The following is a 13,889-nucleotide window of genomic DNA, read 5'->3' on the forward strand; positions in this document are numbered from 1 at the left end:
TAAGAGTGACATGCTCACAGAAGACCCTCAGTGAGGGGAGCATTTGTCAGGCTCATGCAATGTCAGGAGAGACATCACTGGGGCAGGGAAAGGTGCTGTCTATGGAGCTTCCAGGAGACTAAGGCCTATAAAGCCCTAATGGGTCAGTACGGCTTCCGCACAATCGAAGTGGCGAAAGGCGAAACGCATCGGGTGGCAGCAAGTGGCAGATTTATCCAATGAGGTTGTAACGAAAGCTCAATCTTTAATAGCCAAGGCGAGCATTTAGCAGCCACAGGGTAGATACCTCACCAACAGAGGGGAGGACCTGTACGTTCTGCTCAGGAACGGTGTGCTTAAATGACTCTATTAAAGAGGGAAGCACTGCCATGCTCATCTCCTAACAGGAGAGATACAAGGGCAGAAACGCGAGATCTAGTGACCTGTGCTGCCGATATTATAAACCTCCAGAAGGCCTTGGATACCCAAATGGGGTAGTACAGCTTCCGTACACACTAATGTGACAGAAGCAGAGACACATTGGATGGCAGCAAGCAGTCGACTTATCCAATGTGACAGCGATAGAATACACAGCAGCTGTAGGGTAGGTACCTAACCTACTATAGAGAGGAGGACCTACCCCTTCTGCCCAAAAACGGCTTGCTTAAATGTCCCTGCTTTAGCAAGGGGAGCACAGCCCTGCTCATCTCATTTCAGGAGAGACATCACAAGGGTAGAGAAGAGGTCTAATGACCTAGGTTGCTGATTCTATGAAGCTCCAGGAGGCAAAGGCCTCAAGTACCCAAATAGGGTAGTGCATCTTCCATACACACATAATGTGATGGGGGGAGGAACACATCGGGCGGCAGCAAGTGGCTGATTTATCCGATGAGGTCATCGTGGAGTGTCAGCAGCCATAGGGAAGGTACCCAACCCCCAAGAGGGGGAGGATCTACCCACTGTACCGAAGGATAGTGTGCTCCAAAAAACCCCGTCCCTGCAAGGTGAGCACCCCGCGGCGCCACCTTTTTAACCCACTTCCACGGCAGATCCAACCTTGCCATGGCGTGTTCCATAACCTCCAAAAGCTCATCATACCCGGGGCAGGAGGTTTGAGAAGATTTAGACTGCATTTCTTCATCTAACAACTCCTGTTCTTCCTGGGTAAAACCCAGCAGAGCACTGGCTGCTGGATCAGACGATGTGAGAGAAATCACATTGTCATCCTCCAACAGCTCACTCTCGTCCCCGACCGACGAGCGAGACAGGGAAAGCCCCTTATCTAGCTTATCGGCGAGATCCACCTGCGATCCCCACGAGCTCAGTTTCCTCCGCGCCTCAGCAGCAGCAGGTCCCGAACCACGGGGAGCCGATGGCTGTCCCTCTTTCCTCGAAAAGAGGGACAAGCGAGAGCGGAGCTTCTTCAAAGGAAGAAGCTCACAATGCACGCAAACCGCCCCCTCGAGGACATCGCGTGCGTGCTCCTCGCCCAAACACATGACGCAAAGATCGTGTGTGTCATCTGGTGTCAATAATTGAGGACACAGTCCCGCACACTTTCTAAACGCCTTGCTAGTGCTAGCCATCAAAGGTAAGAAGTGAAAGCTTACCAGTTAGATGCAGGCTTCAAACAAAACAGTAGCTGAAGATGAAGAAGAGGATGTTGTGTTCAACCGGCGCTCTTTTGTACTATGCGGTCGCGCTGGTATGACGCGCCAGCAGCGACGAGTCGTGCCGGCAGTGACATCATAGGCTGTCGCTGGCCAGTACTGTGTAGTTTTTGTATGTAAGCTTCAGACATGGGTCACGAAGGAGACGTTCCCCATAGCGACCTCTAGAGGACGCAGTTCGAAGTTCCCTCGGAAGGGAACTGATGGATAAAGGTAAAGAGTTCCAGAGTGTAGGACCAAAAACTGAAAAAGCCCTGTTCCCTTTAGATTTTAAATGAGATTTTGGGACAGTCAATAACAACTAAGAGGACGATCTAAACGTTCTTATGGGAGAGTAGAATTCTTATGGAGAAGATCTGAAATGTAAATAGGGGCAAGACCATGAAGTGCTTTAAATACAAAAACTAAAATCTTAAAATCAACTATGAATTTAACAGGTAACCAATGACGTTAAATCACTTATCATTTACACAATAGATGATACCTTTATGAGACTATATGGATTTTTTTTTTTTGTTTTATAAAATTTTATGAATATATATGTAATGTTTCTTTTGTCTTCATTTCTAAATATTATTTATTATTATTATTATTATTATTATTATTATTATGCTATTTGTACCAATATGTAGCCATACATGGTCATTGCATTAATGTATGCGCATGGTCATTTGTATTATGTAATTTATCACATTATATTTAGCAGTATGTTTAGCAGTATTTCGTTTCTTAAGGGTTGTTCCTGTAATTGATTCTTACACATTTATTTCTTACCTTTCCTTTAAAATCAAGATGCAATAATGATTTACTAGTAAGAGGAGGAAATCTGCTTAAAAACATAAACTCATCATCCCACTAACTTTATATTGACAGATGTTCCTACACCAACTCTGACTGTTGAACCACAGAGTTCAGTGTTCACTGGAGACTCAGTTACTCTGAGATGTGAGCTGACTCAGTCACAGAATGGATGGGAGTTTCTCTGGACAAAAGACTCAAACCGTGAATCTATTGAAGCTGCAACTAAAACAATTACCTCTGTGAAAGTCTCTGATGGAGGAGAGTACAGGTGCAGAGCACGAAGAGGAAGATATTACACTGATTACAGTGAACCAGTAATAGTGACAATATATGGCAAGTATTTCCCTTTTCTCTGAGAACACAATGAAAATGATTTAGTGACTATAATCAAAAAATACTTAAGTCTGACTTGATTTGGTGTGTGTTTTACAATTAAGTGTTCTTTCAGTTTAAACACATTTTATTTTTATTTATTACATTTTAAATTATTACATTATTTTCATTGTGAATTGTCATTGTACAGAAAAACCAAAAGCCGAAGTGACCATTAAACCTGATCAACATGTATTCAGAGGAGACACAGTCACTCTCAAATGTGACATATAAATCAATAAATAAAACCTTATTCTAAGATAAAAAGCTTATTTTATTATAATCAGTTAATTATTTGTACCAAACAATCACTAAGCAAAAGAAAAATTAAGTATCTAGCCAAGGAATGTGCGATATTGACAAAAAATTATATCTCAATATTTTGAGAGATTTCATCGATAACAATAATCAGACGGTATTTTGCTGAGTGTGTTGCACTGCAGGACTGCTATGGACAGCTGACTCCTAAAGTTATTGATGTTCTTCATATTCAGAGTTATATGTTCACAGCAGTGACAGAAATGAGTATTTTACCCGTTTGGTAACATTTTATAATAACGTTCAGTTGTAAGTCATTTATAAGCAATTAGTTAATTATGAAATAATCATTTACAAAACATTTATAAAAGATTACTAAGTGACATGCTAACAATTTGTGTATGTTTTGTTAATTCATTTACAAGTAATTTACAAGTAATTAGTTAATAATTAACTAATCATTTACAAAACATGACTATGCATTCATAAACGATTAATAAGTGATATGTTAGTATTTTTATCTATGCTTTGTACCATTAAGTTATAAATCATTTACAAGTGATTAGATGATGAACTAATAATTTACAAAACATGACTATGTCAGGGTTGTGTCAGACTGAGACGAACAAAGACGAGATATAATTAACAGTCTTTAATATAATCCAAAAACAAGGGTAAACAGGAACAGCAGGAAGACACACACCAAACTACATCAAGGTCCGACAACAAACACTGAACTGAATACAACTTATAAAGGGGTGCAAACGATACATGGACAGGTGTGGGTAATTAACCAATATGGACTTAACAAGAAACGGAACAGGAAACCATATAAGGACACAAGGGAGAAACCAACATAACAGTCCGAGGGGGGTGTGACAAGGGCAAAACCAACACAAACAGTTCAAAGGGTGTTACATTGTATACGTTTACAAATGATTAAGTAATATGCTAACGATTTACAAATCTGTCATAATAAGTTATCTTTACAAAAATAGCATATCATGAAATAATCAAACAGATCCTTAGTCAATGGTTAATAAGGTACTAGTTAATATATTATTAATCAATTATAAACAATTGAAATGTCAATCTTTGAAATGTTTACCCTCCATTGAAGATCACATCATCTACAAATCTTTCTGCATCCCCTAATCTAAAGTGCAAACAATTCATCAGTAGTAAATATTTTACTCATCATTCGTAGATCTTTCCCCATCAGTGTGTATACCCACACCTGTAACTTTTGTAAAGTTTGTAAGTTTGTAAAACATTTACAACTGATGAGTAGTTTACACTTTAGATTAGGGGATGCAGAAATATGTGTAAAATATTTATTCATGTGTTTATACAATAGGAGTTGAATATTTGTTGTGTGTACTGCAATGTAAGGGCTGACTGGTGAGGGTAAAGATGGTAAACGCATGGAGTATTTTAGCGCTGTGGACCTGATGTGATCTTCAGTGGAGGGTAAAACTGGTTCACATTATCACTAGATCCCACACACTCCACACAGAACACAAGTCTGTGCTGATGAGAGAAAGGGTTTACACAGTTATTCATTTGACAGCAAATAATTTATTATTATTTAAAACAGAAAATAGTTTTAGAATAATTGCATTTTTGTGCTTTTCAACATATCACTTATTAATCATTGTCAATAATTAATCAAACACATAGTCATGTTTTGTAAATGATTAGTTCATCATTAACTAATTGTAAATGAACTTGTAATTGACTTGTAAATTAATTGACAAAACATACACAAATTGTAAGCATATCACTTATTAATCATTTGTCAATGTTTTGTAAATGATTATTTCATCATTAACTAAAAACTTATAAATGACTTACAACTGAACGTTATTATAAAGTGTTACCAAATTAATCTTTTCAACGCAGAGGAAACACAGATAAATGTATTACCCACTGTTAAATGCAGGGCATGAATGCATTATGAATGCACAATGTTTTTATATTTTAATCCTAAAAAGTTAAATGCTGATATCTGAAATTATTTAAAAATATATATATATATGATAAGGGACTTAAAATGTGAAATTAAAATTGCCAGTAGGTGGCAGCAAGTCACTGTTAATAAGTAAGTCATTGCGATTGAAACTGGATCATTCAAACGGTTGATTCATTCACGAAAGAAAAAGTAACATGTCGTTAGGAACGTAAAACAGTGCTGTGACTGTGTTGGGAACCATTTTTGTTGGCGAAATAGAGCAAAAATAGGCAATATGGTGTCTAAAACGTAGGTCTCTAAATATTAGCTTCTAGTTTATTGAACTGTTGTATAAAATCAATATCACATTAGTGATTTTTGTGAAAAAATGGCACTCTTCATATGAAATTATATGAATATACATTTTCTGCCCCCATACCTTGAATTCTGGGAACATTCTAAATGCATTTTATTAGACTGAATCACACAGTGAAAGAACACACTCTAAATGAGCACAGATTGTTTAAGCACTCATAACTCCTCTTATAATAAATGAAGCTGTCCATACACTGTATAATAAAAGAATTACTCACATCGTACATAGCCTACATCTGCACTTGTTGCTTATGATGAGGGAATTCACAAGGTTCAGTCTGAACAAGACTCAGGGTTGTGTGTGTGATTATGGTTATAATGAGTAATGCTGTAAAAACGTGCAAATATAAAATATGATGTAAAGTGAGCAGGTGTAAATTTAATACAGCAATAGAATATTTTCATGTAATTTCATTTTCACTAGTTTCATGTTTGAAGTATTATAGTTTTATTCAAAAACCAGGGGACCCTCCCGGTCCCCCCTCAATTCGAACACTGAGCCCAACCTTTTACCCACCTCAGATTTGCTCAGCCTTATCTTTACCTCACCAATCTGTGTTCCTTTCTGTCACGAACGCGGTCTCTGTGACTCCTCCCGCCTCGCGCCAGCGGGAACCCTCACCCGAATATTGACTCTATTTCCCACAATCCCGTGCCTGGGGACTCTCTCTTCCGGTTCCGGGTCGCCCGGGTCACTTCCTCTCTGGCGGCCATTTCAGCGCGCCTCGCCGGCGCGTTCATCGCAAAGTTTTGTCGGCTATGTCCCCAATCCTGAGCGTTTTTCTTTCGGACTGTCTCACTGTTGCCAACCGGACTGTTTATATCGTGTGTGAACCTTTGCTGCCTGTCTTGTATCGACCCCCGCCTGTTTCATGGATTACTGCCTTTGATCGCCGCCTGCCCCGACCATTTGCATGGACTATTAATACTCGTTTGTCTTTGCCTTCACCACGTCAGTCTGCCATTGTTGACCACAGCCTGTTTTCACTGTCCGATTTAATAAAGCTGTTGCGAATGGATCCTACGCCTCGTGATTCGTCAGTAGCCTTGTCACACTTTCCTTCTTTCTCCTGCTTCCTTTCCAGCTATTTCTGGAGAGCGTGTCAGCGTGCAGGCTCAAAATTTACTCCACTGCAGTAGCAGTGATCTTCTCTCTTATACGTCTGAATTACTCACAGTCGGTTGTTATCCTCAATAAGACTTTTGGGAGGTTCTAACTTGGGGCTGGAGCTCGAGCTGAGCCTCTGGTTTGAGTCTCCTTCGGGGACAACAAGCCAAGTTCGTTTACCATTATGGGACTGAATGGGCAGGCGAGCTGAAGTGGCGAACTGAAGTGAATTGAATGTTGTGTCTTTTTGACTGCTGGTTGTTAAGCAATGTGATACAATGGGATGATTTTTTTTTTTTTTTTTTGGGGGGGGGGGTCTTTTCATTGTTTCATGAGAATGTTAAGCTAATTTGTTCCTGTAATTGCTATTTGCAGCTTTATTTCTTGCATTGTCTGTGAAATTAATATACTGTAGCAGGTCTGAAGTGTGTTTTATGTTCTGTTCAGGTGTGATCTAAGTGCACGTGTGTTCTGTTGCTTTTGTGTGGGTTTTAAGGGGTGGGTGCACTGTAAAAAATATTCTGTAAATTTTACGGTAAAAAAGCGGCAGCTGTGGTTGCCGGAATTCTAAAAAATACAGTAGTAACATTTTATGTTTTGCAGTTTTCACTTAAATTTACAGGTAAATACCGTTATTTCATTAATTGATATAATGGTAATGTATCAACTTATTGAAATACCTGTCAATCTGTTTTGTACCTTTATAATCCACTGATAAACACCCAAAGCAGATGGTGATAAGAAAATCAAATGAAGCTTTTAAATAGTAACACATAGAAGGTGCACAGTGTCATTCACACTAAACAGCATCATGGTAACACACATGAAACTGAAATAATGTATAAACATTAATTTAACAACATTAGATGTAACATACAATCCTAATGTACAAAACAGCTAAGAAAAATCTAAGAAGAAAGGGTTATTTCAACAAAAAAACATCAAATTAAAAAAAAAGTAACACAGGGAATTCTGGGAATGTTCAGTTATTCACTGTACTTATTCACTGTAAAACACTGAATAAGTACTGTATAACAACATTTTAGTCTAATCTGATTTAGCATGTTTTACAATCAAATAACTGTGTTAATACAATAAAAACAGTACAATAAAGTACAATAATACAATTAAAACATATATACAGGGGTTGGACAATGAAACTGAAACACTGGCCAATATAGTGTTGGAGGTGTCATGGCTATATTTATGCAGCCTGGTGGCCAGTCTTTACTGATCGCACATTCCACCAATAAGAGCAGAGTGTGAAGGTTGACTATGTGCACCCAATAGCTCAAACATTGTACCCTGAAGGTGGTGCCGTGTATTAGGATGATAATGCACCAATACACACAGCAAGACTGGTGACAAGAGTGATTTGATGAACATGAAAGTAAAGTTAAACATCTCCCATGGCCTGCACAGTCACCAGATCTGAATATTATTGAGCCACTTTGGGGTGTTTTGGAGGAGTGAGTCAGGAAATGTTTTCATACACCAACATCACATAGTGACCTGGCCACTGTTCTGCGAAAGGAATGGCTCAAAATCCTTCTGGCTACTGTGCAGGACTTGTATTTGTCATTCCCAAGATGAAATAATGCTGTATTGGCTGCAAAAGGAGGCCAAACGGCATACTAATTGTGGTCTAAACCCAGGTGTTTCAGTTTCACTGTCCAACCCCTGTATATTTTCATTGTGAACTGTCATTGTACAGAAGGACCAAATTCCAAAGTGACCATTAAACCTGATCAACATGTATTCAGAGGAGAAACAGTCACTCTCAGGTGTGACATTTATGGTGAAGGAGTCACTAGCTGGAGCTACAGCTGGTATAAAGAAGGTTCAACCAGTGTTTTCAGTAATCGACAGGAACACACATTCAGTTCTGTTACTGAGTCTGACGCAGGTAAATACTCCTGTAAAGGATCAGAGACAGAAGGATCACGCTGGTCACAAATGAGTGATGCAGTTACACTGACAGTATCAGGTGAGTTTGATCATCTCTTCATACACACACAAACACATTTAACGTGTTATTAATGAGTGATTTCTCCATTTCAGATCCCAGAGCAGTTTTAAGTGTTTCTCCACAGAAGTGGTTGACTGAAGGAGATCCAGTGACTCTGAACTGTGAGGTTTACAGTTTCTCTACAGGCTGGACATTCAGCTGGTTCACTTTGACTGTCTCAGCAAGTAAGTTATAATGTGCTTAAAGTTCACTTCCAGAACAAAAATTTACAGATAATGTACTCACTCCCTTGTCATTCAAGATGTTAGTGTCTTTCTTTCTTCAGTCGTAAAGAAGTTATGTTTTTTGAGGAAAACATTTCAGGATTTTTCTCCATATAGTGGATTTCTATGATGCCTACGAGTTTCTCTGTGCATTCCGGTTTAATACAGTTATGGTAAACTCCCATCTCATTTTCTCTTCCAACTTCAAAATCATGTGTGTGTTTTTTTGTTTTGTTTTGTTTTGTTTTTTGTTTTTGTTTTTTTAGAAAATGTTTCGCTAGATAAGACACCTATTCCTCAGCTGAGATCATTTAAAGCCTATTGAAGCTGCATTGAAACTGCATTTTGGAAGTTCAAACTTAAGGCCACCATTGAAGTCCACTATATGTAGAAAATATGAAATATTTATCCTGAAATATTTTCATCAAAAATCTTTCAAAAATTTCTCTACAACAAAAAAAAAAGAGAAAGACATGAACATCTTGGACGATAAGGGGGCGAGTACATTATCTGTAAATTTTTGTGCTGGAAGTGAATTTCTCCTTTAATGTGGTAACATCTGAATTAACTGATTTTATTTAAGTCCAGAATACCATTTTATATTGAATACATTCTCTGGTTTTACAGAGAACAGCCGTCATTATAATCTGCTCTCAGACAGCAGCAGAGGAGCAGGAGGAAACTACACTGTCAGTTCTGCTGCTCTAAATCACACAGGAGTTTATTCGTGCAGAGCAGAGAGAGAGAAACCAGCCTATAAAACACAGTACAGCAACACACAGCTGCTGTGGGTCACTGGTGAGTTCAAACAGAAATTATTGGTTCATATTTAATAAAGAGAGTTTCCATGCTTCAATCTGAGACTCTAAAGCTGTAATTGTCATCTCAGGTGTTTCTCCTCCAGTCTCTCTGATCGTCAGTCCCAGCAGAACTCAACACTTCACATCTGTCTCTCTCTCTCTGAGCTGTGAGGACCAGAGTAACTCTGATGGATGGAGAGTGAGAAGATACACAGACGGTGGACGGCTGGAAGATTGTTCATCATTACGCCAAGGATCATAAACAGGATCTACATGTACAATCAGCTCCACCATCACATCAGACACTGGAGTGTACTGGTGTGAGTCTGAATCTGGAGGGAAACATCATCCTGTTAATATCACTGTACACTGTGAGTCTGTGTTTCTTTATTTATTAATTTCACTGGCAGTTTACATTCGATGCATGAAGCAGATTGATTAAACAAGTGCATTAAACATCAGTGGACAAAAAAAAAAGAAAAAGAAAAAAAAAACACTCAATGGACAAGCAGCACTAAAAATACAGTTTTATCAGAGTTAATTACATTGTTTATATAATTATCTTATTGTTTATATAATTATACTATTCATGCAATAAATGCATGTTTGCTCTGTTTCAGTATCTGGTGTGATTCTGGAGAGTCCTGTTCATCCTGTGACTGAAGGAGATCATCTGATTCTGCACTGTTTATATCGACATACAACCTCACCAAACCTCAGAGCTGATTTCTATAAAGATGGATCACTCATCCAGAATCAAACTACAGAGATGAACATCACTACTGTCTCAAAGTCACATGAGGGTTTCTACTACTGCAAACACCCAGAGAGAGGAGAGTCACCCAAGAGCTGGATCTCAGTCAGACAAGTCTCAAATGATCACTGCTGTATGTGTGACCTGATTTATTTATTCATATTCCCTCATTCAGATACAGTGCATAATAAAGTGTTTGTGTGTCTCTTTTTCAGTGTTTCATTCAGAATCTCAGATCTCCGTCTTCAACATACTCAGTTCTGTACTGACAGTTTGTCCATATCTGCTAGTGACAGTCGTGCTGATTTTCAAATGCTGCAGAATGAGAGGTAAAACATGACTGATTTATTATAAGTTATTATAAGGTCACATATTGTGAAAATCACTATACAAATCATGCATTGAATTAAATCTCACTACTTTAGCAAATCTTTGTCTGTACAAATATATATTCATATTGCCTCATGTATGCATATTATGGACACAGCCGTTCAGCCGCCTTTTTCTAGTTAAATTTTATTCAAATTAATATATTTAAAAAATGGTGTCTGTTCAGAAAAGTGAGAAATGCAGAGAGATAAACATATACAGTGTACAGCATAAATGAATGCACTCTCTATGAATAAATATAAAAGATGTATTTTCTTAACAATCATTAATATTATTCATAGAAAGATGGCCAAATTGAAATGTATTAAACATATACTTAATTTAAATAAATCAATGAATGAACAAATAAATAAATAAATCTGCCAATATTTTTTTGTAAAATAAGTAAATTAGCCAATTTTATTTAAATGAAGGATTGCAGAAATGAGTACACCCTAGATTCAAAATCAGCAAATGTATAATATTCTAGTACTTAGTATGTCCTTCAGAACTTTTTGGATCTGAAATAATTGACTCTTGAGACAAGAGCTGGATTCCCAGAAGTCTATATTTTGTAAATATGGGCCTCGAAAGAGGTTAAATGAGTTTGTGCTTTGGCTACAGTAGGTATTTCTAGTGGTGACAACAATCATACACGTCACTTCTGCAAGCTGTGTAAGAGATAAAGTGTCACTGTTTTCATATCTTTTGCAGATAAATGAAGACTTAAAGTAAAGACCAGATTATTTCAAGAGTCCATTGTTTTTGATTGTCAGTGTTACTTCTGCTATATTTTCACACTTAAAACAATAATTTGGTATTCCTCTTGTACCACTGCCCACTTTTATGCTAAGAAATAAATCTCCTTGCAGTTTTCTCTCAAGTGGTTCCATTGCTGCCAGCTTTAAGTCTGATTCAGTAGGCTATATAACACTTTTAATTGTTAGGAAGTTACTTGTCTTTAAAAGTTTTGGTTTAATATACATACCTGTTGATCAAAAAAATTGCCTTAAACGTACCATTTTTTAAATTTTTTTTTTTAGTAATTTTCAAGAGGGTGTACTTATTTTTGCAACACAACATTGTATCACTTTGATAAGGAAATCTTATTTTCCTAAATCATTTTGTCATTCTTCTTTGGTAATTAATTAAGCTGGCTTGTTAGGAACATTATATCTCTAATGAACGCTAATATGTCTTATAAGTAAAGAGTAATTGGTGAATTTGTTACGTTTTAGAGGGGGTGTCCTCATTTATGCTGTGCACTGTATACTCATCAGTAAATGCTGAGGAGATTGTTTATGTGTGTATTTAACAGTTACATCTGTTGAAGAAGAAGAAACTTCAGCTTCACCCTGAAATCTCTCAATATCTCATTTACAAGCTCAGAGTAAATATGCTTCTTGTAAAAGTCACGTTTTTGGAATTACTATATAATATGCATATAATATTTTTACAAACCACATGCAAAATCTTACAAACCTTCACTAAATATTTTATTGTCTTCTATTAAAAAAAAAAAAAATATATATATATATATATATATATATATATATATATATATATATATATATATAAAACCATTAGGAAGACAACAAGTAAAGTTTATAAGGCTTAAAAAAGAGAACACAATGCTTTATCAATACGAAAAAGACTATTTTAACTATTGTTTTCATTACTGGTTCTGTATACAGTATATGTGTTGCTGGAAGGTCAAAATGAATTCATTATAAGCTTATAATTAAAACAAAGCTGCATCTTCTGAAAAAAAAAAAAAAAAAAAAAAAAAAAAAAAACCTCCAAAGTCTTATTATTGATCTGGTGCCATTTCTGTAGGTGTGGGGGATAAAAAGTTAAAGAGGGCCTTGTGTGGAGAAGGACAGCGTTATCTGCAAGTAACACTGTAAGACAGAAAGAAAGGAAATATTACATTACATGAAACATGTTAGTTTATACATTACTTTGGGGATTTTTAGGCTGTAAAAGCAGCCTCTGCAGAGATGCTGTATAATCAAAATTGAAATGCATCCATTATTAAAAGCAAGTCATTAATAGCAAGCTTCATGTCTAATTCTTTTAAATATGTTTACATGCTAACAGGACACATCAAACTAGCATTTCCACTTGTGGAAACAGATAAATTACGAGGTGCAAAGAGACATCATGTAATGTTGGACAATGAACTGACGGGGCCCATTTGAAGTAATTTGTTAAGAAGCCAATGGACAATATAAAGTTTTTGACTGTGAGGGGCATCTGACTGCTTTCCAAAAAGGGGCACAACTGATTTACAAATATTGTGATAGTGTCAAATGAGACTGTACAGGGACTGAGGCAATGAGCAGTAGAGTAAACGCTGCAGGACTGTCTACAAGTACACTTGTACAATATCATACAAGTGTTTAACTGAATTATTGAATTATTAAGACTTTGATGTACTAATGGGGCATTTTTAAAACTTTTACCCAGTCCAATTACCCACACTTGTGGTCTTGGCCACTTTATAGCACATGCATGCGACAGGAAGTAAGTGCGCAAGACTGTCCCAGGTCTAAATAATGCCAAACTGCAGTGCCCTTAAAGCACACTAAATCCACACCATTTTGAATACTGCTCAGGAGGCTTAGCGTATCCCATCATGCATCATGTTTTGGAATAAAGCGTGAGATCTTGTGAGAGGTCACGGAAACCTTTCCAATGTAAGTTAAAAATGAATAATAATATGTTGTATCTGGACAAATCAGACATACATTAATTGTTACATTTAACAAATAGTCTTTAAACCCAACAAGCCAGCTATATGCTGGAGCTCTGGAGACAACCCCCCAAAGCAACTAACACCCCAAAAGGGCTCTTTTGCCAGGACGACGATCTGATAAGAGGTTTTATTGCCCAGAGGAATGCACATCTGCCCATGCTACATTTGCCCATAGGAAAGACACAATGCCTATAGAAATGGACTCTTTCCTATTCATTCACAGACAAACCTTTCTTTGACCTTCCTATCACACATAGCCCAGGTCATTGTGTACAGTATTACTGCATTCTATTTTAATTTTGTCTGTTGTATTTGTATTTGTCTTTCTACTGTTTATGCATGTGTTATGATAGATGACTAGCCGTATAACCCACATATGCCATGTTTGGTCTCTTTGAATTTGTATTTTGATCATCTAAATGATGGTGTATATTATATGTTGATACTGTTGTGATTTTTTTC

At 37.1% G+C, this 13,889-nt stretch overlaps 1 pseudogene; it reads left to right on the plus strand.

Moving 5' to 3' along the window:
- The first annotated feature begins 1,596 nt into the window (after positions 1-1,596).
- LOC127157937 (immunoglobulin superfamily member 1-like) lies at positions 1,597-12,106 on the plus strand (annotated as a pseudogene).
- The last annotated feature ends 1,783 nt before the right edge of the window (positions 12,107-13,889 follow it).

This window comes from Labeo rohita, unplaced genomic scaffold, assembly GCF_022985175.1.
Source record: "Labeo rohita strain BAU-BD-2019 unplaced genomic scaffold, IGBB_LRoh.1.0 scaffold_1266, whole genome shotgun sequence".
Taxonomy (NCBI): Eukaryota; Metazoa; Chordata; class Actinopteri; order Cypriniformes; family Cyprinidae; genus Labeo; species Labeo rohita.